Source organism: Balearica regulorum, chromosome 2, assembly GCF_011004875.1.
Source record: "Balearica regulorum gibbericeps isolate bBalReg1 chromosome 2, bBalReg1.pri, whole genome shotgun sequence".
Lineage (NCBI taxonomy): Eukaryota > Metazoa > Chordata > Aves > Gruiformes > Gruidae > Balearica > Balearica regulorum.
Window position 1 is genome coordinate 127,458,568 of NC_046185.1, and position 26,193 is coordinate 127,484,760.

Sequence of the window (26,193 nt, forward strand, 5' to 3'; positions counted from 1 at the left end):
CTTAGTCATAGATGAGTTCTGATGTGCACCTCAGGACCATTAAAAACCACAAATTATATTCATAAATGTCTGGAGATTGTATGAAGTAAGGCTGGTGAAATAGGTGAAATCTTATTTTATGGAGTTCATTGGTTGGGGGAGGTTGTGTTTTTTTGTGTTATTTTTTTAAAGCAATATTTGGCCTTTTATAAACTTTACTAGGGTAGTGTTTATAGACTGGTGGAACTGCCTTTACTCTCGATTACTTTATTTTTTTAGGACTTTTTGTGGAAAAGAGTAATATGATCAGGGCCCTACTCTCCTTTCATGTTATACAAGCTTTGCTAAGGAACAACCCCCTGGACTCCAAAGTCACTCTGTTAAGGAAATGAGACTCTTCAAAAGCCTCTGAGCTTCCCTGGTGTTCAGCTCATTTGCTGCCTTTGAACATGAACATGTTCCAACACAACAACCATATGTTATGGTGTCCCCTATTCACAAAAGGGCAGAGAAGGAAGGTTATGGAGGAAATTGGGTGATGGACTTCTTCAGGCTCTTTTATCTCTGACCATGTGCCACCCACATTAGGTCGGAGAGCAATGAAGGTAGAGCCATGTCCTCTTTCTCCACAGGGCATTACAGTAGCTTTGATCCCTTGCCCCATAACTGGCTGGAATTGGGATCTGCACCTCACTAAAATTCTTTGCCGCTGTAAACACAGCAGTAAATCTCTTTCCTGTTGCCAAGCCTTCCCCTTTTAGGGAATGGAGGTGCCACTGGAAAAGGGACTGCTGCAGGCTGCAAGAGAGGGTATGTTGCATTGTTACTGGGAGGCGATGGGTCTAAATGGAGCCAGAGCACACGACTAGGTTTATCCAGGTGCATGAATCCTACAAGGCATTTTACAAACTGCATAGTGGTGTGTCTGTGTATGTCTTGTGGGGCGGTCAAAAACAAAGGTCCATGATTTAGAAGTAAAAGCTAAAGGAAAGGTTGGGACTGTGACAAAGAGAAGCAGTTTCAAGCAATCTTATCACAGGGAAAATCCTATTATGTAAGTTTTTATTTAAGCTCTAGTTATTTTGGGTCCTTTCCTAGTCATCACAAACACTGCATACATCCTCTGGTGTGTGCTGTCAGAAAGGAACATATTTCCTTCTCATCTAACCCATGAGAATGGACAGGGGAGGGGAGATGGGGTGGATCCCACAGAAGAAATTCTGGATGAATTTGACACAGCCTTCTCCGAGCTCTGAAACTGGTCCCCTTGCCAGTAATCAATCTGAGAAGATCAGGAGCACAGCCCAACTCAGAAGTGGGACTGTTCTGTGGGATAACTCAAGCTCTCGAAATGTTTTCTGTTCCTTTCGTTTAATGATGTGAAAATCAGAAGGTATCCAAAAGGCAGTTTGCATAGTGAAGCGGTATCTGATAAGATGGAGCAAATTAGAGGGCAAGTCAAGCGTGAACTTGGGTAACGAAGACGACATCTCCATGTAATTTTTGATCTGGAGAAGCAGCATACAGATCCTCCATGTTAATTCCCTTCGCAAACCTGTTTTGATATGTACTAGGTAGAGTCCTTCTAAGTCACTGCAAACTGCATGTTCCACTCTGTACTAAATGTTTTCCAGCCTGTAACAGGTTACTTAGCATCCAAACTAAAAGACACTTAGACAGCTTTGAAGCAGGTGGAGGGATTATTTTTTTTTCTAGACCAAAATAAAACCCTAGAACTGCACTGACCAAAAATTCTGAGTGTCCTCAGCACCAACCGATTCATTCTTTTTGGGCCAAATTACTTGCTAATGTGAACGTACTGTGAATAAGCCACCAGCAGCCTTCTCTCATGCAGATCTCAGCAGCAGAATTTGATGCTATTGATGTTTATATCCCCCTTCTTACACACATTTTTCCATGGTGATGGCTAATGAAGTAGACCATTCTTGACAGCAAGAATGCATGTGAACATGTTGGAAAACAGTGCATGCACTTTATGCTACATGAGAGGATACGGAACAAGGTGACATTTTTGGAAACTGAATTTCAAAGGATGTGGGAATAACACAGACCATCTGTGTACTCACTTTTTTTTTTTTCCTGTTGAAAACATGAAATTTACAAACAGGAAAAAGTTATCTGGCCCAGCATGCCTGGTTTTTTGGTTTACCTTAATCCCACTTTCCTGTCTTTTCTCTCTATGACTTGACCCCTTTCGCACTCAAGAAGGAAATCTGAGGCTCTCTTGAACTCATTTACACTTCTCAACCTAGCCTTCCCTTTGAATATTTATTCCATATGTTCGGAGCCCTTTCAATGAAACAGCTCTTCCTGAGTTTCCTTCATTTTGTTTATGCTGCCACCAGCTTTTGACTTCTCTATGTGAGTAATTTGGCAGATTAAAAATGCTGGGTTTTGCAAATATAAATCATTTCATATCAACCAACACCATGAGGAATTTTGTTTGTTTGTTTTTGTTAAAGCAAGGGAAATAGTAACAGTGATAATGGGGAATCTTAATAACATTTTTAGTTAATTTTTTTCAAAGCAGTACAGCGAAGAACTAGAATCACAAAGCTCAACATTTTTACAGATTCCTATCATTCCCTGAATTACCATATATCAGAGTCATCACGAGGAAACTTAGATTTCTAAAAATCGGATATCTAAGTCTGGCCTAACCACTGTGAGTTCCCTTGGCTAATGGACAGAACAGTTTATAGGACCTATTGTGGATACGTTTTACTATGAAATGAATTGCCCTATAGGTGCTTATGTGTCTCCATTGCTTGTAAAAGAAACCTATGGAGTCTTATTCAGAGTTAGATACCTAATTCTAGATGACTTAATTACAGCTGATGAATTCCACACCATGTGTCCACCGCTCCACAATAAATATAAGGTAATTTAAAATAATAGGATTGAGACATGTAGGTTTTCATTGTGACTCCCCATTCATTACCTGATCCACTGGACCACTAAGCCAGAAAATGTAACTGCTGTAAAAGCAACAATTGAAGAAGCTTCAGTTTCAGTTTCATTAAATATTGCTGAAGAAGTCAGGCGTGTGACTTCTCCCTGCTGGGTAACGTGGTGAATCTAAATCTGAAGATGCGTAGCCACTGACTGAGAAATGTGGCTGACAAGAAGAGCAAGCAGCTGTTAGCTCATAAACATTTTGAGGCCACTGCAAAAAGAAGTTATGAGTCCTCAGAAAATTCTGCAACTGCTCGAGGGGCTCAGATGCTGAGCTCTGTGTGGGGTGAAGGGTTTTACTAGGAACGTCAGATAGGGCAAGACATAACTTTCAGCAAAGGATGTGGGAGGCAGGAAAAGCAAGACGACAGACTGAACTTCTCTATGTGCTGATGTAGCTAGTGACCTGGGGACCCAAAATTACATTACGGAGTAAGAATTGTTGAAATACCACTCACATAGATCATTGTCATTCCTCTGTCTCCTGGGTAGGGAGCCCCTAGATGCAGAAGGAGAGTAGGAGGAGAAGCAGCATTTTGCAATCACAGCAACTACTGAGCACCTCTTAGGATCATATCCAATACTTTGTTCCAAACATTTCTGCATTTGTAATTTTCTGTCCTTAACATTATTATATCAGTCCTACTAATAAGTATGCTCATTTCTGTCTGTATTTTGGGAAAAACTTGATAAATAAAAAACCCTTACATGACCATTTCTACTGAATCCAATAACTGTGGTTGTAAGAGTTGCTTTTGCAAAGGATTTAGGAACATACTTATTAAGATTCCACACACATATGGATGTGTGGAGTATCATGCACCTCTACTATCCCAGGAAAATTAATGATTCATTTGTAATGAGTGGTGGGAGGCTGGAGGTAGACCAGCTGGTCAGATTGTTGCTGGGCTGCCTCTTGGTCATGCTGGCAAAACACCTCACTAGGGCAGGATGGAGCTTTGCCTCGGTCTAATGCTGCTTTTTCTTTGTATTTTCCACAGATGCCTTCTGAGAAGAGCTTTGTCCTTTCCTTATACTCAGCACTGTAAGCTAGAAAAGTCCCAGCAAACCATATCATTCTCATGAGGGTGATCCAAGTCTCCTTTATGCTCTGCAGTGGCATTTAGGTCCAGAATAGACAGAAACTAAACAGTGCTGGAGAAATATTTGCAAGATTGGCTCAAAATTTATGTAAGAAATGTACTATAAAATATGTATTTTAATATTTGGTCTATTTACCACTTGGCCAAGAAATATAAAAAAAAAATTGGCTCACTTAAACACTCAGAGTTTGCCAAAATACAAGCCTATTTCATGTCCAAAAGTCTGGACACCCTTGGGGAGCTAGGTAAATGTGCATAAATCAAAATGAGAGGCCATTATTGCAGAGAAAACAGTGGCGAGAAACACTGTGCATGCAACTGGGACAGTTCTTGGCAGGTATTATATTTAATAACAATACTTTCAGTTGAGAAATGTATGTTTTAGGCTATTGGCCCTGCACACTACATCTAACATAAGTGATACACTATTAAACTGAATTTCTGTTTTATTGGACTGTAAAGTTTGTTCAGAATACAGTTCAAACCGAGCATGCTTCCTTTCCTTGCTTGTGACTAGCTTTAAGTTCATATGCCAGCACAGTCATGGAGTCCAATATTTAATGTGTCATTTTGATACTTTTATAGAGAGGGGAAACTATATGTAATTTACATGAATTCTTAGTTTCTACCGCAAGCTGTAAAAAAAAAAAGAAAGAAGATATTATTATCTTGGTTTGTTGTTGTGGGGTTTTTTTGTGGGTATGTTTGCCAGATTGTAGCAAGGCATATGTGCTATGGAAGGAAAAACTTCACAGCTTGAAAAAAGGCAGCATCTGAGTGGGTTTTATTCCCCCCTCAAAAGTAAACAGTTTTCACAATTAACCCCACTGCTCTGTTTATACATCAAGTAAAATGTGGAAAGTACACACAGTTGTTAGCATTAATTTTTGATAAGCAATAGTGACTTAAAAAAAATTACTCCATGGTTTATGCATTTCCAGGTCTTGAATTCAATGGGAAACATATGCAGAACCAGATTTTCAGTCTTGCTCTATGACAAAAGAGTGGAAGCCATGGAATAAATGTGTTCAGATTTATCTGTTATATTGGAGTTCCTCTCTCTCTTTCTTGGTGTTCCTTCACAATACAGACCCACAAGACAGATAATGCTTCTAAGCTGCCTCTTTCACTTGATACTGATCAGCACATATGCTACAAGGTGCAGAAACCCAGTAGGAAAAAACATACATAAAATATGCCACTGCTACCTCATGGCTATAGAAACAAACAAGCCCTCACAGCGTATCTTGGCATTCAATATGTTTTATAGCTAAGAATTTGCAATTATTAAGGACATTTCTAGGAAATGCCTTGCCTGCAATCCCTTGTCAAATATATATGGCTTTAATTTGAATGTAATGCAGTGAATGCAGGCATTTAAACGATTCTTTAACTGGGCATTCTGTAATTTTAGTTTTATTTCAGAAGGAGAGAGAAACATATCATTTAGCTATTCTGATTAGGTGATTTTAAGGTACTGAAATTCACAGCTATTGTCTTTTACAGAAATGACACTGATGTCATAAAAAAAAACGGGTAATAAGGTAACGTATAGGTAATGAGCTGGAGCCTGGATATGTAGTGCTGTGCACCTAAAGATAGATGTTCTTTACATCTTTATTTTATTGCTAAATAAGTGAGATGATTTTCAATAATAGGACCCTGATGTACTCAGTGGTCATGAAAATCAGACCAGTTATTTGCCATTTAGTTGCTCTGAAGCTTATATTGGGTTACATGTTTCTAAAAATGAGACTAATGGAAAAATTATAAAAGTCACCTGGGAAGTCTAAAGTAGGAATACTAAGAATTTTATCTAGACATGTGGTGTTCCTGCATCCCCACCACAAGACTGAATCTAGTAATTTCCAGAATTTTGTCACTTAATTTTCATTAGCATCACAGAAGTAAGGCTTATTTAGCAGTAAATAATGATTTACCAGTCCATTCTGCTCCACCAGTCTTCAAGCTATATACACAGTGTTGCGCTGTGCAAAATTGGCATTTGCCAAAAGCTGCCACATGCAGTATCTGAGAAACTATCTAGTTTTTCCTTTCGCTTTAGCCAAGTCTGAGTAGAAATAATCAAGTAAAGGAAAGTATTGCTAAATCATGTTTTTTCAAAGTGTATGCTAGTCTAACAAGTGCTGTCCCTTGCTTACGCTCTTCCCCTCATGCCTGTTAATGTAACCTGCCCTGAGTGCAGATCGGGTGCATGTACGATCCTCACAAGCCATTGCCTTCCAAGGTTGGTACCCTTGGCTCTACTCAGCATCTGCTGATGGGAGTGGTAAAGCAGGCTTTGACTGAAATAAGATGCTACCAGGACTGAAGTTTAATCATGAAATGGTGAGAACAGAGAGACGCACATGGATGAAGAATAGATGGGTGACAAGTAGAGAGGTGATACCTTCTCTGCCTTCTCTCATCTCAAGCAATGCAGCTGAAGTTTCCAGGCAGGAGGGGGCTGCTACTTCCTTGAGGCTCTAGTGTGAGCCAGATTGTTCACCTTAAACAGAGCTCACACCATGCAAAGCTGGAGTGAAGTAGAATTGCAATAGATGGCTTGACTCTGAGTGATGGCTATGTTAAACAAAGATCAAGTAAATAATATTTTTAGTTCAACTCTAAGAGTTAAGAGCCTCACTGTGACTTAAATTCTCCAAAAACACAAACAGAAGTAAAGACAGGATTAGTTGTAATGATGAAGAAAATTTTCTAGCAAAAAGAAAATTAATAAGAAATGTATTTCTCATAATAGCAGTTTCTGAAGTAATAGAGGGTTTTTGTTGTTTTCAGTTAAGCTCAGGCAAAAGGCACAATGCAGCTATTGCAGACCCTGGAAGAGTACCAAAGACCACATGAAAGTGAAAGATGAGTGGTATGTTTTAAACACAGACTGCTGGAAGGTGTGAATATATGGAAGAGTTACTAGAACAAAGAAAGAGCATTTTTTAGTTTAAGGAACCAAGTCTCTGATAAGAGATCTAAGCAGGATCTGAAAACAAAACTTAGATAAACACTTTCAGAAGAGTAAAAGCCCAACTTTGATGAAGTAATTAACATTTGTTAATATGTGTGTCAGCACAGACTGTCTTTAAAGAAGGTGGATAGTGCTCTGATAACTGCACATAGTGACAACTTCAGAATACCACAATAGGACTGAGAAGTTCAAAGATGGAATCCAGAAAATCCTATCCAAAGAGCTGCATGCACAAACCAAGACAACTTCTGACATTTAGGAAACAATGCAAAATTACATCACTTCACTAGAACAAGTGAGCAGCTGAGTCAAGACAAAGACATTGGCACCAGCATTGCTACCTCAGAGGAATTACCCACAGAAAAAGCAGGCAGTGTTGCAGTGAGTGATGACTGATCTCTGAACCTGAAGCAACTCATGTGTCTCTAAGTTGTAGACCATACACAAGCTAGCACAGTTCCCAAAATGGGGTCCTAACATTGTAAGGAAAACAATGGGGAAAAGAAACTAATTCACCCTAAAAAAAAAAAAAATTGTTCATACATATAATGTATTTGAATATTAACTTTTTTCCTGTTTCTTCCCCCTCCTCCCCAAATAAAAATGCAGCATTTGAAAATAGAGTTTTGGAAGAGATATGGAGACTTCAGATATGCACGCCAGTGCCTGGACGGGGAAGCAAAGTTGAAAGATAGAATATCAATATCAGCCCAGTAAAAATATTATTTGATTTCAGATGAAATCTGGATAATGATTTCTAGAGATGAAGTCGAATATCAGGCACAATAGAGAACACCTAAAGTGAGTAGACAGAGATGTCAGGGACAGTGCATTCTGAAACTTTTTTATCACTCCAAGGGGTTGTTCTCAGAACTAGGCGAGATTTTGTGTAGGAACACCTCAGGGTTTAATGGAAAAATATGTGGAAAAGAGCATATGAGACTTACCTGGAAGTAAAAGGAATGTAAGAGAAGGGCCACAGATTTTTAGAGTGTCCTCAGAGGAACATTAGGGAAACTTTTATTTCACATGCCAAACTGCAGGTCGAGTCAAGAGAAAAAGCGCATTTTGGTAATAAATTTGGAATAGATTAATTTATTTTGCCTGTGAAAAATTGTCATGGACAATGATTCTTATTTTTATTATATGACCTTATTTGAAAAATAACATATCGTAATGCATGCTTATGTGCTTAACTTTTCCTAAGGTGACAGACTTTACATAATATCGAAAATTATTCATTGGATTGAAGCAGTTTGCAGTGAAGTACAAATTTAAAATATTGCAACTTCATAAAATGACATAAAATGACTACTGGTCATTTCAAAGGTCATAAAATGACTACTGGTCATTCAAAGGCTTTTGAATCAGGGTCTAATACGCTACACAGTTAAAATAGAAAATGGCTCTACTGGTACTGGCATGTACCCTTGACATTTAGTTTCAGCTTAAAAGTGAAAACAAGAACTCCTACACTCCTGAACACTGATATCAGAATCATCAGGAATTTCTGACAGAGAAAAAAAAAAAGCAAAATAAGAGAAAAATCAATGCGATTTGATGTCTCAAGTGCTACTATCACCTCCAGAAAATGATGTGATGACTATTTATGATAGCAAATATGGTTTACAAGCACAGCAGGGATGTTACAAGATGTGGCTCTTGCTCGTTTTAGGTTGACTCTCCTGGCAGACACAAGTTACGGAGCCATTTTCAGGTCTCAGACGACAGGAATATAAAAGATGTTATGTGTGTCGTTTGCCAAGGAAGGACTGAGATGGGCAAGAGCTTCAACATGCAGAGACAGATGGTCACCCATTACAACTAGGATAACACCTTCACTGTTTTTTGAAGGCAAAGGTGCCTGTATTTCAGGGCAGATATACCTGACAACGATGCTTCCCTCAGAATCTAACTGAACACCTTTAGGCAGTATTAACACATTAGTTATAAATATTTGGAATACTGTGTGGGACTTAACAGTATTAAGCCTTATAAGTGGCACCGGGTGTTTACAGAATGCTATGCAAAAGGGAAAAGGATTCTCTGTAAACACTTTCTACCAGCAGCTTCTGCTTTCACAGAGGTACATTGCTGGCCCTAACTTCAGCCATTTGAATTTCACTCTTTGTGATTTTTAATTTAAATAAAACCCAGTCATCTGCTGCCATCTTGTTTATAGCAAGACCTTGCTCAGTATCTAGATATCAGCTCAGTAAGAGATCCTTCTGTTAAATGTACTTTATATACACATGGGTAGGTCTCCTTCAAGCTCCACAATTTAATTTACTCCACACTACAGTAATTCGATCTGATCCCCATTCAGTTACAGTGCTTGTCAGTGTACCATTGACAGTATTTCCATGTTTGTCAGAACTGCCTTTTCAATACGACTTGAGTCACTGTACCTATGGGAATGCTTGAAAAAATTATAAACTCTGCACATTTTTCTGTTTAATTCAGACTGGATTTGTGAAGAATGTTCATCCTTGATTATTTATCTTAGTTCCTAAGGTATTTGGAATGCAAGGATTTGTTTTAGGATCACCTATCTTTGCTATGGTAATGTTGTTACTCTTATTTAATGAAAGCTGTAAAGAATCACTCAGGCAACCACTAGAATTGTTCATGTGTTTATCTTTGATTTGTACCTCTATTGATAAATATTGAGTTGTTTATTAGTAGTCATAAGTCATAGGACTGTTTATAATTTCTTTTAAAAATTAGAATAGGACCCAGTGACACCATTAATCTAAAATTTACACTTGGTTTTCAAGGATTCAATGTGTCTCAGCTTGTCACTAAGGCATCATGCATGGATCTTGGAAGTGGATTTGCTTCAACCTGTCTTGCCATCTTCATTGGTCCTATAAGCATATTTCCAGCCCACAAAGTGCTCTGTTGTAATATTTATACAGCTTTCTGCATTCATGCAATCTATTTTCTGCAATTTTGCATGTAATTATGAAGTCCAAAGAGTGCTTTAGTATTGCTAAAGAAATATGTTCTTTTAAATTGTGACAATGATGTTCTTTTGGTAATTTTTTGTTCTGTCAATATATTAAATGTACATAGAAAACATGGTTAAACTATGCTTCCTGCTGGGACACATGATCACAGAGAGAAAGAAAAAAATGCCACTGTTAAGCAACACATGTTGTATGTATACTTTTGGAGGACTTGCATTAATCTTATATTTGAATCGTTGATACGATATATGTGTATGAGTGGGAGAGGAAAGAAATCAAGGCAAATCTCAACAGCTGTGCCTCTGTCAACTCAGAATAACTGACTCAGGAAAAAATGGAAATATTATGATGTGGGAATATCAGCACATGTGGTAACCACATGGTTAAAAGAACATGAACTATGTTTTATTGGGGTTTGCTAAGCAGTTTTTAGGGAGTTTGTTCTGTCTTTCTGAACACCTCATAGTCCCTGCACCCTCATTTTGGTTGGAAAAGACAATTACTCTGGTGACTGGAGACGTTGGTAGTCAAATTATGGGAAGCAGTTTGTCCATCCTGTGAGAATTTCTGAGATTTAAACATTTTTCACAAAGTCAAAAACTGAATTCTCAAGCAAGGACAATTTAAAGGTTTTGTTACAAATAAACATCATAAATTGTATTATTTTGTTGCAAATCTTCATTTTTACATTTTAAAAGAATATGTATTTTGGAACAGCTACACAAATTCATTGGTATCAAAATGTAAGAATTTTAAAATCTAGAAATATGAAAACTGGAGGCAATTTAATGTTTTGGTTTTTTTTTTAACGTTAACCTTTTTTTCAAATTCAGTTTGGTTTTAGATATCTCGTCAGTACCCCCCAGATGATAAACAAAAAACTATGAATAAATAAATTACCAAGAAATAGATCATCCAAAGTATTGTAAAATTAACATAGCCCCCTACCTTGAAGAAATTAGCAAAGCAATTGAAATCATGAAGAATGCTAAAGCTCCTGGATCCAACAGAGACATTTAAATTTGGAGACATGAATCATATTTAAATACGGAGTTAATTATACAAATTCTTTAGCGACATATGGAAAACTGAATGGTAATTATAGTTCATTACTATCTACATCAGTAAAGGCAACAATTCAGATTTGGCAGTTACCTCTCACATCAGCATGCATGCTATCTGGCAGGCTAAGCAAACATAAGATTTCATCACTGGCTGCACAACTCCATCAGCTGTAAACTATCTAAGTAGTTGTGTGATCTGAGGCACAAATAAAGTAGAGCTGAAGGACTATTTGTAGTTAGCAGCTGCAGAGTAAACAGCACTGGATTTCTAATATTGTTCTCAGTACACGGATGAAACCATTGAATGTTGTCAGTAGAACTGGAGTCTGGCTACTACCTTCTAATCTGCAATTCCAAGACATTCCCTAATCTAATCCAATCATAAATGACATTCAGGTGACCAAACGTAGATCTCTATGGTGCATAATCAGTCTGAGCAGCCAGGGATCAGGTTAGGAAAGCCAAAGCCCTGATAGAAATTATTCTGGCCAGGGATGTCAAGGACAAGAAGAAAAGCTTCTATAGGTATGTCAGTGAGAAAAGGAGGACAAGGGAAAATGTGGGTCCCCTCCAGAATGAAACGGGTGACCTGGTTACCCAAGATATGGAGAAGGCTGAGGTGCTCGGTGACTTCTTTGCCTCAGTCTTCACTGGCAAATCCTTGAGCCACACTGCCCAGGTCACAGAAGGCAAAGGCAGGGACTGGGAGAAAGCAGAACCACCCACTGTAGGAGAAGATCAGGTTCGAGAATATCTAAAAGGAACCTGAAGGTGCACAAGTCCATGGGACCTGATGAGATGCATCCACGGGTCTTGAGGGAACTGGCAGATGAAGTGGCCAGGCCACTCTCCATCATGTTTGAGAAGTCCTGGCAGTCCGGCGAAGTTCCTGTTGACTGGAAGAGGGGGAACATAACCCCCATTTTTGAGAAGGGTAAAAAGGAAGACCCAGGGAACTACAGGCCAGTCAGTCTCACCTCCGTGCCTGGCAAGATCGTGGAGCAGACCCTCCTGGAAACTATGCTTAGGCACATGGAAAATAAGGAGGTGATTAGTGACAGCCAACATGGCTTCACTAAGGGCAAATCATGCCTGACAAATCTGGTGGCCTTCTATGATGGGGTTACAGCGTCTGTGGATAAGGGAAGGGCAACCGATGTCATCTAGCTGGACTTGTGCAAGGCATTTGACACTGTCCCACATGACATCCTTGTCTCTAAATTGGAGAGACATGGATTCGATGGATGGATCACTCAGTGGGTAAGGAATTGGCTGGATGGTCACACTCAAAGAGTTGTGGTCAATGGCTCAATGTCCAAGTGGAGACCAGTGACGAGTGGCATTCCTCAGGGTTCGGTACTGGGACCGGCACTGTTCAATATCTTTGTCAGCAACATGGACAGTGGGATCGAGTGCACCATCAGCAAGTTTGCCGACGACACCAAGCTGTGTGGTGTGGTTGACTCGCTGGAGGGAAGGGATGCCATCCAGAGGGACCTTGACGGGCTGGAGAGGTGGGCCCGTGCAAACCGCATGAAGTTCAACAAGGCCAAGTGCAAGGTCCTGCATGTGGGTCGGCGCAATCCCAAGCATGACTATAGGCTAGGCAAGGAATGGATTGAAAGCAGCCCCAGGGAGAAGGACTTGGGGGTATTGATTGATGAGCCAGCAGTGTGCGCTTGCAGCCCAGAAAGCCAACCGTGTCCTGGGCTGCATCAAAAGAGGTGTGACCAGCAGGTCGAGGGAGGTGATCCTGCCCCTCTACTCCGCTCTTGTGAGACCCCACCTGGAGTACTGCATCCAGCTCTGGGGGCCCCAGTACAGGAGAGACATGGAACTGTTGAAGCAAGTCCAGAGGAGGGCCACAAAGCTGACTGGAAGGATGGAGCACCTCTCCTATGAGGACAGGCTGAGAGAGTTGGGATTGTTCAGTCTGGAGAAAAGGCAGCTCCGGGGAGATCTAATTGTGGCTTACCAGTATCTGAAAGGGGTCTACAGGAAAGATGTTCAGGGACTGTTTATCAGGGAGTGTAGTGGCAGGACAAGGGGTAATGGGTTTAAGCTGAAGGAGGGTCGATTTAGATTAGATATTAGAAAGAAATTCTTTACTGTGAGAGTGGTGAGGCACTGGCACAGGTTGCCCAGAGAAGTTGTGGATGCCCCATCCCTGGAAGTGTTCAAGACCAGGTTGGATGAGGCTTTGGGCAACGTGGTCTAGTGGAGGGTGTCCCTGCCCTCAGCAGGAGAGTTGGAACTAGGTAATCTTTGAGGTCTCTTCCAACCCAAACCATTCTGTGATTCTATGATTCTATGCATATAGTCATTGGAGGGTAGGATGATGTCTAGCTAACCTGCTATAGACATCAATGTAAAGATATGATGAATAATCTTTCAGCTTCATTGACTACATTTACTAGACAAAATTTTACTGTTAAAAGAACACAAAATGTACCTTTCCGATGTCTGTCTTTCATCATCACACACAGATTTTTGTCATCTGTGATATGAAGCAGAATTGTGTGACAGCTCGGCAGCTATGCCCTATTAATGGGAACCTAACACAGGATCTCATTTCTGGCATGTAGATACATTTGTAGCTGTCTGGTAACCTGATGGACACTTAGCAGATGCAACAGACATCCATGAGGTATGATCTGCTATGTGCTGAGGAATACATTTTAAAGAGCATGTAGGGGGAAACATGTCATTGACTAAGGCAGTTCTCTTGTGGAATAGATATCCACAGAACCACGATGACAAAAAAGCAAAAAAGGATCCATATAGGAAACTGCAAGAAGAATCAAGAAGTAAAATTGGCAGTATACTATTGCAAGCTATCTACTCATTCTGTGTCTTGACAGTAAACTTTTGAAAGATGCTTATTCATCAAGTAGCTGACAGATGGTGTTAGCAGAGCTTGCACATCTTTTGGTCATGCATCAGTAAGAGTTTAGAAGCAAATCAGAAGAGCAAGACCAGGTTAAACACTTTAAAAAACCTCTTGCTGTCAGGGTGCATACAATAGGCTTGCTATCAAAAATATATAGGGATTCTAGACAAATTTCACCTGTAGTTTTTGTATTCCCTATTGAATATCAGATGGCAAGATAACTTGGATAATACAGATATTCTGGAAAACCGAATCCATGCTCTCTGTAGCAAAGCCATGGTGGGACAATCATATGCATAGAATGGAAGACACCAAAATGTCAAAGCTGTTGCTGCAGGATCAACTGAGAAACAGAACACAGAATTGAAGGGAACATATGAAGCCTTCTGCTTTAAAACACAAGCCTAAACAAAAGTAATATAAAATGGGAGTCAGTACCTGGGAAATGGTAGCAGGTAGACCCCACCAGCACAAAGTCATCAAACTTGAAGGAGCTCCTATTGAAAAACAAAATCAAGAAAGAGTGATGAAACTTGTTTCTCAGCTGGTAAGAATCTCAAGGGAAAAAAATTGCAGTTTGTTTGTGTTTTTCCTGTGTTTGCATGCTAACTCAACAGAAGGTTAAAGGCTCGGTATAGTAGATACAAGAATGTTACAGATTAATCATTATTAAGACAATAGAAGATGAGGGAATTTAGTGGTTATATGTTGGATTAGAGGCAAAGTGGCCATTATCTTGTAACGGATTTTTTAACTTTCCGCAACCCATCCCTCAGCCTGTATCACTGTATGCCCATCTCTGAAAGCTCTGGGCTGACCAGTGACATTCCCACCACAGGCTGCTGTGAAGGGTGCACAAGACCACCTGAACTCTTAACAGCATTTAAGTTGTTAGTCAAAATAAATTATCTAATAAAATGTGTTACATGTTGTAACAAATTGTTACATGTTGTAACAAGCTTATATGAGATTTGCAGTTGGATATGTCATACAATTGTAGATGCCTGCATGTTGTCATCAACGCAGAATCACCAAAAAAAAAAAAAAAAAAAAAAAAAAAAAAAAGATTTCAGCAAGGTTTACAAAGTTTTAGTGGGATGGACCCCACAATTGCCAAAGTATGAAGTGCCCCTTCCAAGAGAAACTGAAATAAAGAGAGCTTTGAAAAGGGACAAAAGTTTCAGAGGTTCAAGTGTCCTCTGATTGCATATGTAACTCATGAAGAAAAGACTTTTTTTATTAATTGGCTATTTTTAGTCATATGTTAAAGTCACAGTAGCCACACTGCCAATGATTGCAGCGAATAATGGAAACAGCAAGTTTTGGTTTCAATGAATCCTACTTTTCTAGGCAGGGGGGTATGTATTTGAAAAATTTCTGACCTATTCTGTTCGGTCTAAACTTTTAGGTTCACACTGAACATTTTTTATTCTTCAAGCAAGACATTTTTCTGCATGTGGACATTCTGTGTTATGGATTGTTATTAATAACTGATCACTAATCTCTGGAGTTCAACAATTATTTCAATCCTGAACATCCACTTTGCCCTTCAAAAGCCATGCTTTCTCTCAATAATAAACATCCAAAATTAAAGCATAGTTGAATGAAATGCAAAGGAATTATTTATGTAATGGAGACATCTTGTTCTCATAAATTATTGAATAAGAAATTGCTGACAACCTGTTGAATTTTCCTAGGGCTGTGCTGACTTTCTTTTTATCAACTTGATATATGATTTATGAAAGTAGAAGCATCAGGGTAAAAATTATAAGAGAACCTGGCTTGAATACTAATAAAGAAATTTCAATGAAACCAATATTTAGAAGTAATAAATTAGGTCAAACTATTCTGAGTTTTGTTGTTGCTGTTTATTTTTTTTCAATGTTTCAAGCATAAAATGTAAAATTCCAGGTGATATTTTTCCCCAAGCTGGTAGTTTTAAAAAAAAAAAAAAAAAAAAAAAAAAAAAAAAAGAGAGAAAGAGAGAGAGAAAGAACTGCTGAAAGCCAGCCTTTTTCTACACTCGTTTGATGGTTCAAGATGCCAAAGGGTTATGCTGGGCTCCATGCTAATATTCCCCTTTCACTCCTATTTCTCCCCAATTTCATCTACAGAAATGCTGTCTGTAAGCTATCACGGCACCACCCTTGAGCCCAAAGCAATGATCTGATATCAAGTTCCAGGCTAAGCAAAACCAAATGTAGCTCTCAGAATGCATGAACATTGGGACATCAGCATTTGGAACTGTTCAAATAAAATTTAGAACACTACAGTATTACAAGAGTGGCAAGACCTTTTAAATTTGAAATATTTAATATTTATAAACCCCCTTGCACTTTGATTTTCAGAACACTGTATTTTATCACACATAGCAATATTACACCAATATCCTTCTATGTGCTTGCTTATTTGGCTTGGAAGGAAAATTACTGCACTGATGCATGAAGTTAAATATTTGCGTTCAGTAATTCATTCAACAGAAACCAACAATCTTCATGATTTGAAAGCAAGTTCTAAAGGAATAAACAAAACCTTTCAATTTTAGAAGAAACTTCAAATTTTATGAGTACAACTTGGTGACCTCAGGATGGTTATTTTCTGCTGGCAAAAATAGGTCAAAGGTGAGTGATATTGACTGGTCTTCTCAACAGTTATTTGTCCTTGCTGGACATCTATTTGATACGTTGTGTTTCTATATATTACTGTAAGAGGAAAAGTAATTTTTAAACCCAGGAGCATTATACAAGGGCAAATATCATCTGTGTTTTCAGGGTTGCATAGGTGAGAAAACAAGCGAATAAGTAACTCATCCTGTTTTCTGCCTATAGTTGGAGCTGGGTGGCAATGAGATGGCTGAAGTTTAGTGTGGACACACACCCAGCAAAGTGATACTGGGCTGGAGGAAACAAAGGGAGATGAAGATCACTGATTTCTTAGAGGTTTTTACTTGAGAAAATCCATATGATTAACAGCAAAAGCTCACAACCTTGCTTTGACTAGAAACAATCACTTACTATTAGATGACAGTAGAAAAGCAGAATATTTTTTCCCATCCAGGCATGCCCAAGAGGTAGCAGTTGTTTCTTTCAGCTGTGAACTTTGCCACTTACCGTGATACACTCTATCTGCAGACTTCAAAAACCATATGGGGCACAAAGAAGGTGTAGGAGTTCGGGAGGAAGCAGTTTATTGTCCTGTGCCTCTTGAGCAGAGCACTGTGGAGAACAGAGAAGGTATTGATGCAGAGTGGCATCAGAGTGCTCGTTTTTGCCTGCCAAGAAAGGCAAGAATCCCTTGAACAGCAACCTGTATAAAAGGTGGCTTTTCTTACTGGTACTGCAGCGTTTAATGGAAGTGTTTGAACTGGACTCCTGTCATGTATAAAACCAAGGTTCTTTGAGCAAGTTAGTCTCAGTAGAAATTTCTGGACTCTTCAATTTTCTCTGCCTACAGACCTGATGACATTCTGAGAGCCACAAATCTTCTGAGGGTCTTTAAGGGGAAAAACAGAAGATATTTTTCTAGTTGTTGGTAAAATGTCCTCTTTTGAAATTTTTTGTTCTGTGTAGTGGCTTGCTGAGCTTTTAATGTTTCTGGATGGTGTGTCTGTAAGAAATAAATGTAATTGCCAAGGCATAATTCACTATCATATTTGTGAAGAAACTTTTGGGACAGCTTTTCTGTGTACAGAAATACAAATAAATAAAATAATTGCACATACTACTAGCAACCTCATTTTGGATTTACCACTGAAACAGGGGTGACAGAATAAATACCAAGACATTTCAAACTGAATGCATAATTACCCATGTTGTGCTCACAGTTGCCTGTACTGCACATAAAAATATATAGCTTAGATAAAAGGACTCCAAGACACTCGGGCTTTATTTTGTGATTATAATACATTATAACTGTATTAGTTTATAATCAGTAAATATAAAAAAAAGTTTAAGCCTTTGAATATAGATATTTTTTATAGAGCAAGATAAACAATTAGCTGAATGAGTCAAAGCCTTACATACAATCCTGCAGCAGTGGGGAAAACAGAAACAAGATTCTTCTGCATCAACGAAGGGGAGCCCTCACTTTCCTGTGCGCTGGATGTTCTCTGCATTGCTGTCTGTGTGACAACCAGTAACGCTGTCAGGTATCTAGAATACTTCATGAGCTTTAGGAGAGGCTTGAACTTGATGTTGACCTCTTTACCAAGTGATAAGGACAGCATCACCAAGTAAGAAGCTACATTTAATGGCAGCTTTTCATCTGGAACAAGGGGCTGCAAAGCTTTACAGCTGTCAACAGCAGAAGCTGTGAAAAAATGAAATGTATTAGAAATTTAACAGAAAAGGGAGGGAAGTCAGTAGCTGCCTTTGGGTCTTAACGAAAAAAAGCTACTGTGCAAGCTCAAAAAAAAAAAAAAAGTGAAATAAAGAAAGGAAGAGGAACTGATGGCTGTGGTTGATTTTGATGGGACCAGTCCATTGATTTGCAGAGTTAGAAGGGGAATGTTTCAAGGTACATAAAGTGCTCTGAGCTCCTCAGAGGGGCTGGGCATGGTGAAGGTGGTACATTTTGTTTCTGTCCTTCTGCCTACTTGTAGGAAACTAAACTGTGAAGAGGTATGACATGATAGAAACTACTTATAGTGCTAAAATGTGCAAAAGTGGGACCAGATCTCGAACAGCAAATGAAGCAAATCAGCTTCTGTGGCTCAGACTGATTGCTGAATAGGAGTGAAATAGTAGCCTAAAGGGAAAAATGGAGCAGTTTGATAACTTACTATTTCAGTCTGAAGTTTATAGAAGGTAAACAACATCCTGACATTGAGGTCATAGTAGGGAACAAAAATGCTACAAGAAATCAAGATTGCTATAGCAAGGCATGTTAAATCAGAATCCACAAACCAGCAAGGAGCTGTGTGGGCTACGGTTTGCAACACAAGACAAAACTATGTCAACATTTGGAAAACAGGCTGCACTGTCTCACCTTGTAAGTTTGCAGTGCCATCCATGAAGTCTCGTCAAGAAGAAACCTCTGTCAGGGAAGTCTCAGATCAAGAAATCAATAGCATCTTCTAAGGAAGCAGGATGGTCCTGCCAGAAGCCAGGGCAGTCAGAGAGGCACTGACCTCCAGATTTACACACTCTGGATGGTGAGCTGGAAAATGAATGAGCAGCTGGGTAGGCCAGTTGGTTTGCAGTTCAGAGTAATAGAGAAAATACTCAGAGTCATTGATCAGTTTGATAAAGAAGAGACTCAGCCCTATGCTTATCTGCAGGTTCATGCTATTCTCCAGAATTAGGATCTTACTTGACCTAAATCCAAAGATTTTTAGTTTCATGGAGCAAATTAGGCATTCTGAAGGATGCAGCTGTACTACTGTAGTTTTTCTAAAAGGAATTGATGCTCTTTATTTCATTGAAGACTTCCTCACTTTCTTGCATCTTTACCACCCAAGAATGTGGTAAAATAATAGCATTTAGTATAAATGCAGCTTTTTGGTGCTATAATGATGAATAGAAATTCCTGCACAACATTTACTGCTGCTGGGCTTAACATGTGATGTCTTGTGTCGTTGGCCTAATGGAAAAATACCTGTCAGTGCGTTATGTTTTTATTTGATTTGGTTGCCATTGATAATTTAATTTTCTCCTTTGAATGAAATGAGAACATAAAAAGTGCCTTAATAAACATATTTGTGTTGTCAACTCTATATTTAAGTTTGCATAGAAAATTCATATGTTGCACTAAGTGATGGCTAAAAAGACCCCTTTGTGAGATGTAATAAGTATATAAAAGATAAACCGTTTGCAGCATAATTTTTACTATATTAGCAAGAAATGGTTAGTTGCACTTTTCTAATCCTTTATACTTACTTTGTTTAATTTACTTGTAAGTAAGAGCTGGTATAAAATATAGTAAGATAGCACAGTGAAGCTATAGCATGTTGGCTTTTAATTAATAATCTTATAAAATATGAATTAGCATGGTTAGCAACTCACTTGAAATCTAATTAACTTCCCTTAGCTATCTTGTTAGATGCCTGCAATACTAATATATTTTTTACAAGGTTAACATATTAATAAGATTGTGATTATGCATTTCTGCTCATTTAATTATATTGCAAAACTTAGTTTGTCCTTAGATGAGCATTAAACATCAATTCAACGAGCTGTCCTTTAGCAAATCATTTGATTGCGGACATACAAAAACTGATTTAATTCCAAATTCATTATTAAGTACTTTTAGACTTAACATTTGTTTCATATTTTACTGTCACAGTGTATAAAGACTCTTAAATACCTTGTAGGTGTTTTTAAAGAAGGAGGCAAATAGTTGCTTGAAGAAGAAAGGACATGTGGTAGTTAGCTTTCTCGTAGTGAAAACTTAGAAATTTGCTGCTCTAGCTCCACATTTTATAACAACCAGGTCTGCAGCTACAGGTGGGGTGAATCTGTCATTATTAAGGAAAGGCTGGGAGTACTAATCTCTTACTCCAGTAAAGTACAAACAATCATAGCGTTTCTTGTTCCTGGAAATCTTTTCCTATATACTTTGTTAGAACCACTGAGCATAGTTGTACTGTGCTTACCAGGTAGCTGAAGTGTTTTTTAAGACATGAAACATGTTCTTATGTGAACACTTAGGGTCTTCATAAGAGATATGTGACTCTGAAATAGTGAAGGATCATATGTGTGATCTTCATAATCAATTGAAAGGACTGAAATGAGCAAGCATTGTACTAATGTGATTGTTACCTCCTCTTCCTCCCCCTGTGAGACTGATTACAGGGGCTACTCTGCTGTATCACTGAAACTTAACAGGTTTTATGTAGCTCCAAGATTAGAAATGGTAGACCTCATAAATCAAATTTTTACCTTTCCTTGGAATTTCATCAGTAGAGGAATTCTCACATTAGAGAGAGGTACCTCACAGTAGAGGTACTTCTTACATTTTTATTATAAGTTGTTTCAGGAACATCCTGAACATTACTACAGATAAAAATATGATCCAGAACTTTTATTCCATAGTCATTAACTGTATTTGATCTACAAGAAGAGAAACCTAGAAGAACTTATCTTTATGTGTTAATAAAGCTGTGTAATAAATAGTTTTCCTCAAGAAATGAGAGGACCTTTTAGTGAGTACTATAACCATCTACTATTTTGTATTAGGTGAACCTGCTCCTCTGACTTACTTCTTTGATTTCAGTGCAGCTATGCCAATTTATATCACGGATCATTCATAACTAATTTTTCAGATCTCTATTTCCTATGATGATTTTGCCCTCAGTCACACCTGTAAACTTTACATGTGCAAGTACATGCTCACAAATGTATCCTCAGCAAGTGTTAACTTATGACTACGTGTGTGAACAAGAAATAAACGAATGAACAGGAAAACTATTCCATAAATTTATTTTTTGCCTGCTTACTTTTAGGTATTCAGTAAGAAACTGTGTTAAGCTTTTTCTAGTTTAATGAAGGACATTATTATTTAAATGGTCCCAAAGTAACTATTTAATAAAAATAATCATTTAAAGCTGAATTAATTTTCCATTAGAAAGGATATATTTTCTGAAATTCCTCATAATGGTTATTTTCTGTTTTCAGAATCAATCCAAGCATTTCTGTATCTTACAGAAAAAACATAAACACATAAAGAATAACATTATTCTCAAATTTTACTTTAAGGACTTGCAAAATTAAAGTGCACAGAAAATTATTGGAGTATTGTGTGCTTTTATATAAGTAACTGTGAGTTGTGAGGAACAAGATAAAAGTAAGCTCATGAACTATAAATCTTAGATATTTCTGCACAGTAAAATTGCTATACATAATTCTTGTGCAGTTTATCTGGAAAACCTGATTAAGATATACTGCAAAATGAAATGGCTGATGCCTAAAAATTTATGGGATAATATGGGGACACATTGCCTAAATTCCCCTGTAGCATCGATTTCCATACAGAAAGAAATGGGTGCTGGTTGACTGTGTCATTGCCATAGTTCTGTGAAGACACGTCACATGGCAGTGTGTTGCAGTTAATATTTATGCTTCCAGTCATGTGTTATGTAGAAGTACGGGTACTAATTTCAGTAGAGGAAAGGCTTGACCTTTTGAAAAGGACATTTAGTCTTAAAGCAACTAAATTTTAATAGAAGCCATAGATGAAGATCTGTATGACAGCTTGTCGTGGTTTAGGCCCAGCCGGCAGCTGAGCGCCACGCGGCCGCTCACTCACTCCTTCCCCAGCATGATGGGGAGGAGAAGTTAACAAAAGGCTCGGGTCGAGATAAGGACAGGGAGAGCTAATTATCATCACGAGCAAAACAAACTGAACTTAGAAAAAGGGATTCATCTAATTTATTACTAAACAGAATAGAGCAAAAAAAAAAAAACAAAAAACCAAGTAACATCAAGCCTTAAAACACCTCCCCCACCCCTCCCCCCTTCCCGGGCTCAACTTCACTCCCGGCTTCAACCTCCTCCCCCCCCCCTCAGTGGCGGGGGGGGGGAAGGGAATGGGGGGAGGGGGATGGGGGTTGCGGTCAGTGCAGCGCACGTTGTTTCTGCCGCTTCGTTGTCCTCGGGGGGAGGACTCCTCTCATCCTTCCCCTGCTCAAAAATGGAGTCTCTCCCACGGGCTACAGTCCTTCCCGAACTGCTCCGGCGTGGTCTCTTCCATGGGGTGCAGACCTTTAGGAGAAAACTGTTCCAGCGTGGGTCTCCCACGGGGTCACAAGTCCTGCCACCAAAACCTGCCCTGGCGTGGGCTCCCCTCTTCACGGGTCTACCGGTCCGGCCAGGGACTTGCTTCAGCCCGGGCTTCCCACAGGCCACAGCCTCCCTCGGGTACCTCCACCTGCTCCAGCGTAGGGTCCTCCACGGGCTGCAGGTGGAATCTCTACACCCCCTCATCGGTCCTCCATGGGCTGCAGGGGAACAGCCTGCTTCACCATGGTTTTCACCACGGGCTGCAGGGGGATCTCTGCTCCGGTGTCTGGAGCACCTCCTCCTCCCCCCTCCCCCTGCACTGACCTTGATGTTACATCTCCGCACTTCCCCCTCCGGATGTAAAAAAACTTCCCACCTTCTTAAATATGTTATCACAGAGGCGCTGATTGGCTTGGCCTTGGCCAGGGGCGGGCCCATCTTGGGGCTGGCTGGCATTGGCTCTATCAGACACTGTGGAAGCTTCTAGAAGCTCCTCACAGGAGCCACCCCTATAACCCATGCCCCCACCCGCTACCAAAACCTTGCCACACAAACCCAACACACAGCTGTAATTGATGACTGGATTCTCCCTATCATTCAGACTCTATGGTGTGGCAATTCAATACAGTAGTGACATACTGATCATATTGATGATCCTAGGGATATTATTTTGGTAGAGACAGATGGATCTTTTCTCCTACACAGATAAGGACTGTGAACTCTAAGGATTTCTCATTCTGCATTTCAGAACGGAGGAACTGAAAGGACACATCCCCCAGAAAGGAGATCACACTCATGAGTCATACACAACCAGCATGAGTAACCACATTTTCCCTCCACAGTGGAAATAAACGTCATAATGAAGATGACCAGGTAAATAAAAAGTGGAGCTAGAGGCAGCCCAAAATATAAAAAATCTTAGTCCAAGACAATCTTAATTCAGTCCCTAAAGTGCAGTTTATTTTACATGATCAGCTCTGTGTTTACAGAGACTTCTGTATTTCAATATGTTTTGCATCTGAAAAGGGAGAGCTACACATATCAAGCAGAGGAAGGCATGGAGTGGAGGTGGCTCCAAGTATGGCAGAACATATGGATGCTGTAGTAGGGAATCAAGCTGGGATATGGGAGGTACCCTGTGTACTTGATGAGCCAAAATGTGGCTTAGATTTCTGTTCAGATCAACAAAATATAGTGTCCTCTGGCTTTCATTTACCAATGTGTTGCAAGTCTATCTTTGTACTGGAGGTGAGCACAATTAACATGTTACAATCTTAATGTATGCTCTCAGCTGTATTTCTGTGTTTCATTGCAACTCCTGTAAGATATGACAATTAAATAAATTAGTTTTGTAGACGCACAAATATGATTCAGGTCCAAAAGTGATCTAGGATTTCATTAAACATAAACAGTCTGTAAAGATATCTTTCAAATGTGCTAGTATCTGATCCTATTTAGAACTAAATATGTTTCTAATCAAAGAATTCTAAATATGTGTTTAGCTTTTCTTTGGTAAGCCTAAGCAATTTGGCCCTCATTATGGACATGTACATCCTAGAGAATAATTGGTGACTATACCCTATTTGAGCATAAATTTTCCAGTGGTGATATAAAGCACATTTCATTGTCCGTTCCATAGTTAAGAGGAGCTAACATTTAAGTGAAATGAAATTTAACTTTTAGATCTGTCTTTAGTCACCCTTTCATGTTGGTCTTGTGGGCCGTGTCATGTTTTTCATTCTTTGGTTTCTTCTTTTTTTTAAGTCCACAAACTAAAATAGACATTTTTATTTTATTAATTTCTGGAGATTATCATGTGATCATCGTACTTCAGACTGCAGCAAGTGCTTACATTTATGATAAACAGATTTTCAGGATTATTTTTAAAAAGGGAAAGGAAGAAAATAAAAATAAAAATATGTGGCCTCTCCAGCAATAAAAATCACATCTGATTAAAGAAGGGAAAATGCAGTTGCTTTGTGAATAGCCTTCATATGTTCCCCTTTTGATCCAAACTGTGTGCTGTTTTTGGAGTGGACTCTTAAAATGAAATTTGTCAAAGAAGAAAAATAAAAAAGCTTCCCTTATCTCTGGTCCACATAACCCTAAAAATAAGAGAAAGTAAATTATTAATTAGGGAGTAAACAGTCCTCCACTTGTTCAAGAAAGTTATCCTTTACAAGTGGCCCTCCTTAAGGGTCATTTAGGAAGTACACATCCTATTTGGTATGAGTGAAGGGGTAAAAACTTCACCTTAAAGATATTGTGGGCTCACATATATTTTCAGTCTAAGCTAGTATCTATCCTGTGCTGATAGGTAGCATTTGTGCAAGAAGGCTACTTAATTTCATTAAGGCTGATGGTGAAAGTAACTGCTCACAGTTAGGTGCATGATGGCGTATGTGACAATCCGTAAGACAGCCTGCATGTCTCTCTGGAACTCATCTCCAAGTTTTAATTCTTGCACATTCTCAAAATTTCTACCCTTAGCAATTATAACTGTCAAAATTAATGAGTTAAAAATGCCATGAAAGCTATGCGTAGGTATCAGTCCTTTTGGGTAAGCAATCATCTTTATAATTATTTATTAAGTAATTGCTATGCAGAGATCTTGATCTGAAAAGAGACTTTATTCTAAATGAAGAAAAAAAAATAAGGTAAGGTGGTACCTAAAAAAGCATACTAATCACATAAGCAAAACATATCACAGTGCAGGGGAAGACAGAAACATAATAGGTGTTCAGCTTGTTTCAGTTGTAAATTCTTCACTGACCTCCCCACAAAATGGGAGCAAACAGTAGAAATTAGGTCACATTGTTGAGAGAATTGCAAAGGAATATTTCAAGCTGGTAGAGACAAAATCAGAAAGGCCAAATTAAAAAATAGATGCATTAAGCAAGCTACATCAAGAATAACAAGGACTGATTTAGAAGTGTATTAATAGTGAGAATTACAAAGTCTGAAGAAAGCAATGGCCTACTCCCTCTGTGAAACAAGGAAGCTAATTGCAGGTAATACTGAGGAGAACAAAATGTCACAGTCTTTTTTTAGACAATCTTCCCTAAAAAGGTTAGTTTATGACTGAGGATTAGTGAAGCTGATAGGAGAGGAAAATGAGCAAGGTCTTCAAGAAGAACAGAAAGACAAAAGTTAGAGATTATCAGGATAGTTAGGGTTTGTCAGATCTCTGAGTGCAACTCCTTCCCCCCAGGGAAAAGGATTTGGGGCTGCCCCTGGCTGCCCCCCAGCCTGCCCTGCTCCCCATTGCAGAACCTCTAGGGTATGAGAACTGCTGGAGGAAGAATGAAGAACTTAAAAAAAACCCCAACCAACCAACCAAAACCCCCTCCAACTAAAAAAAAGGAAACATTTTCCTTTAGAGAGGAAAACAGACGAGCATGGGAATTACAGATTAGTCACATTTTAATTCATTTCCCAACAAAACTCTGAGGCAAATAACTGAACTATCTGCAAGCCTGGAAAATAACAAAGAGATAAATAACAACCAGGAT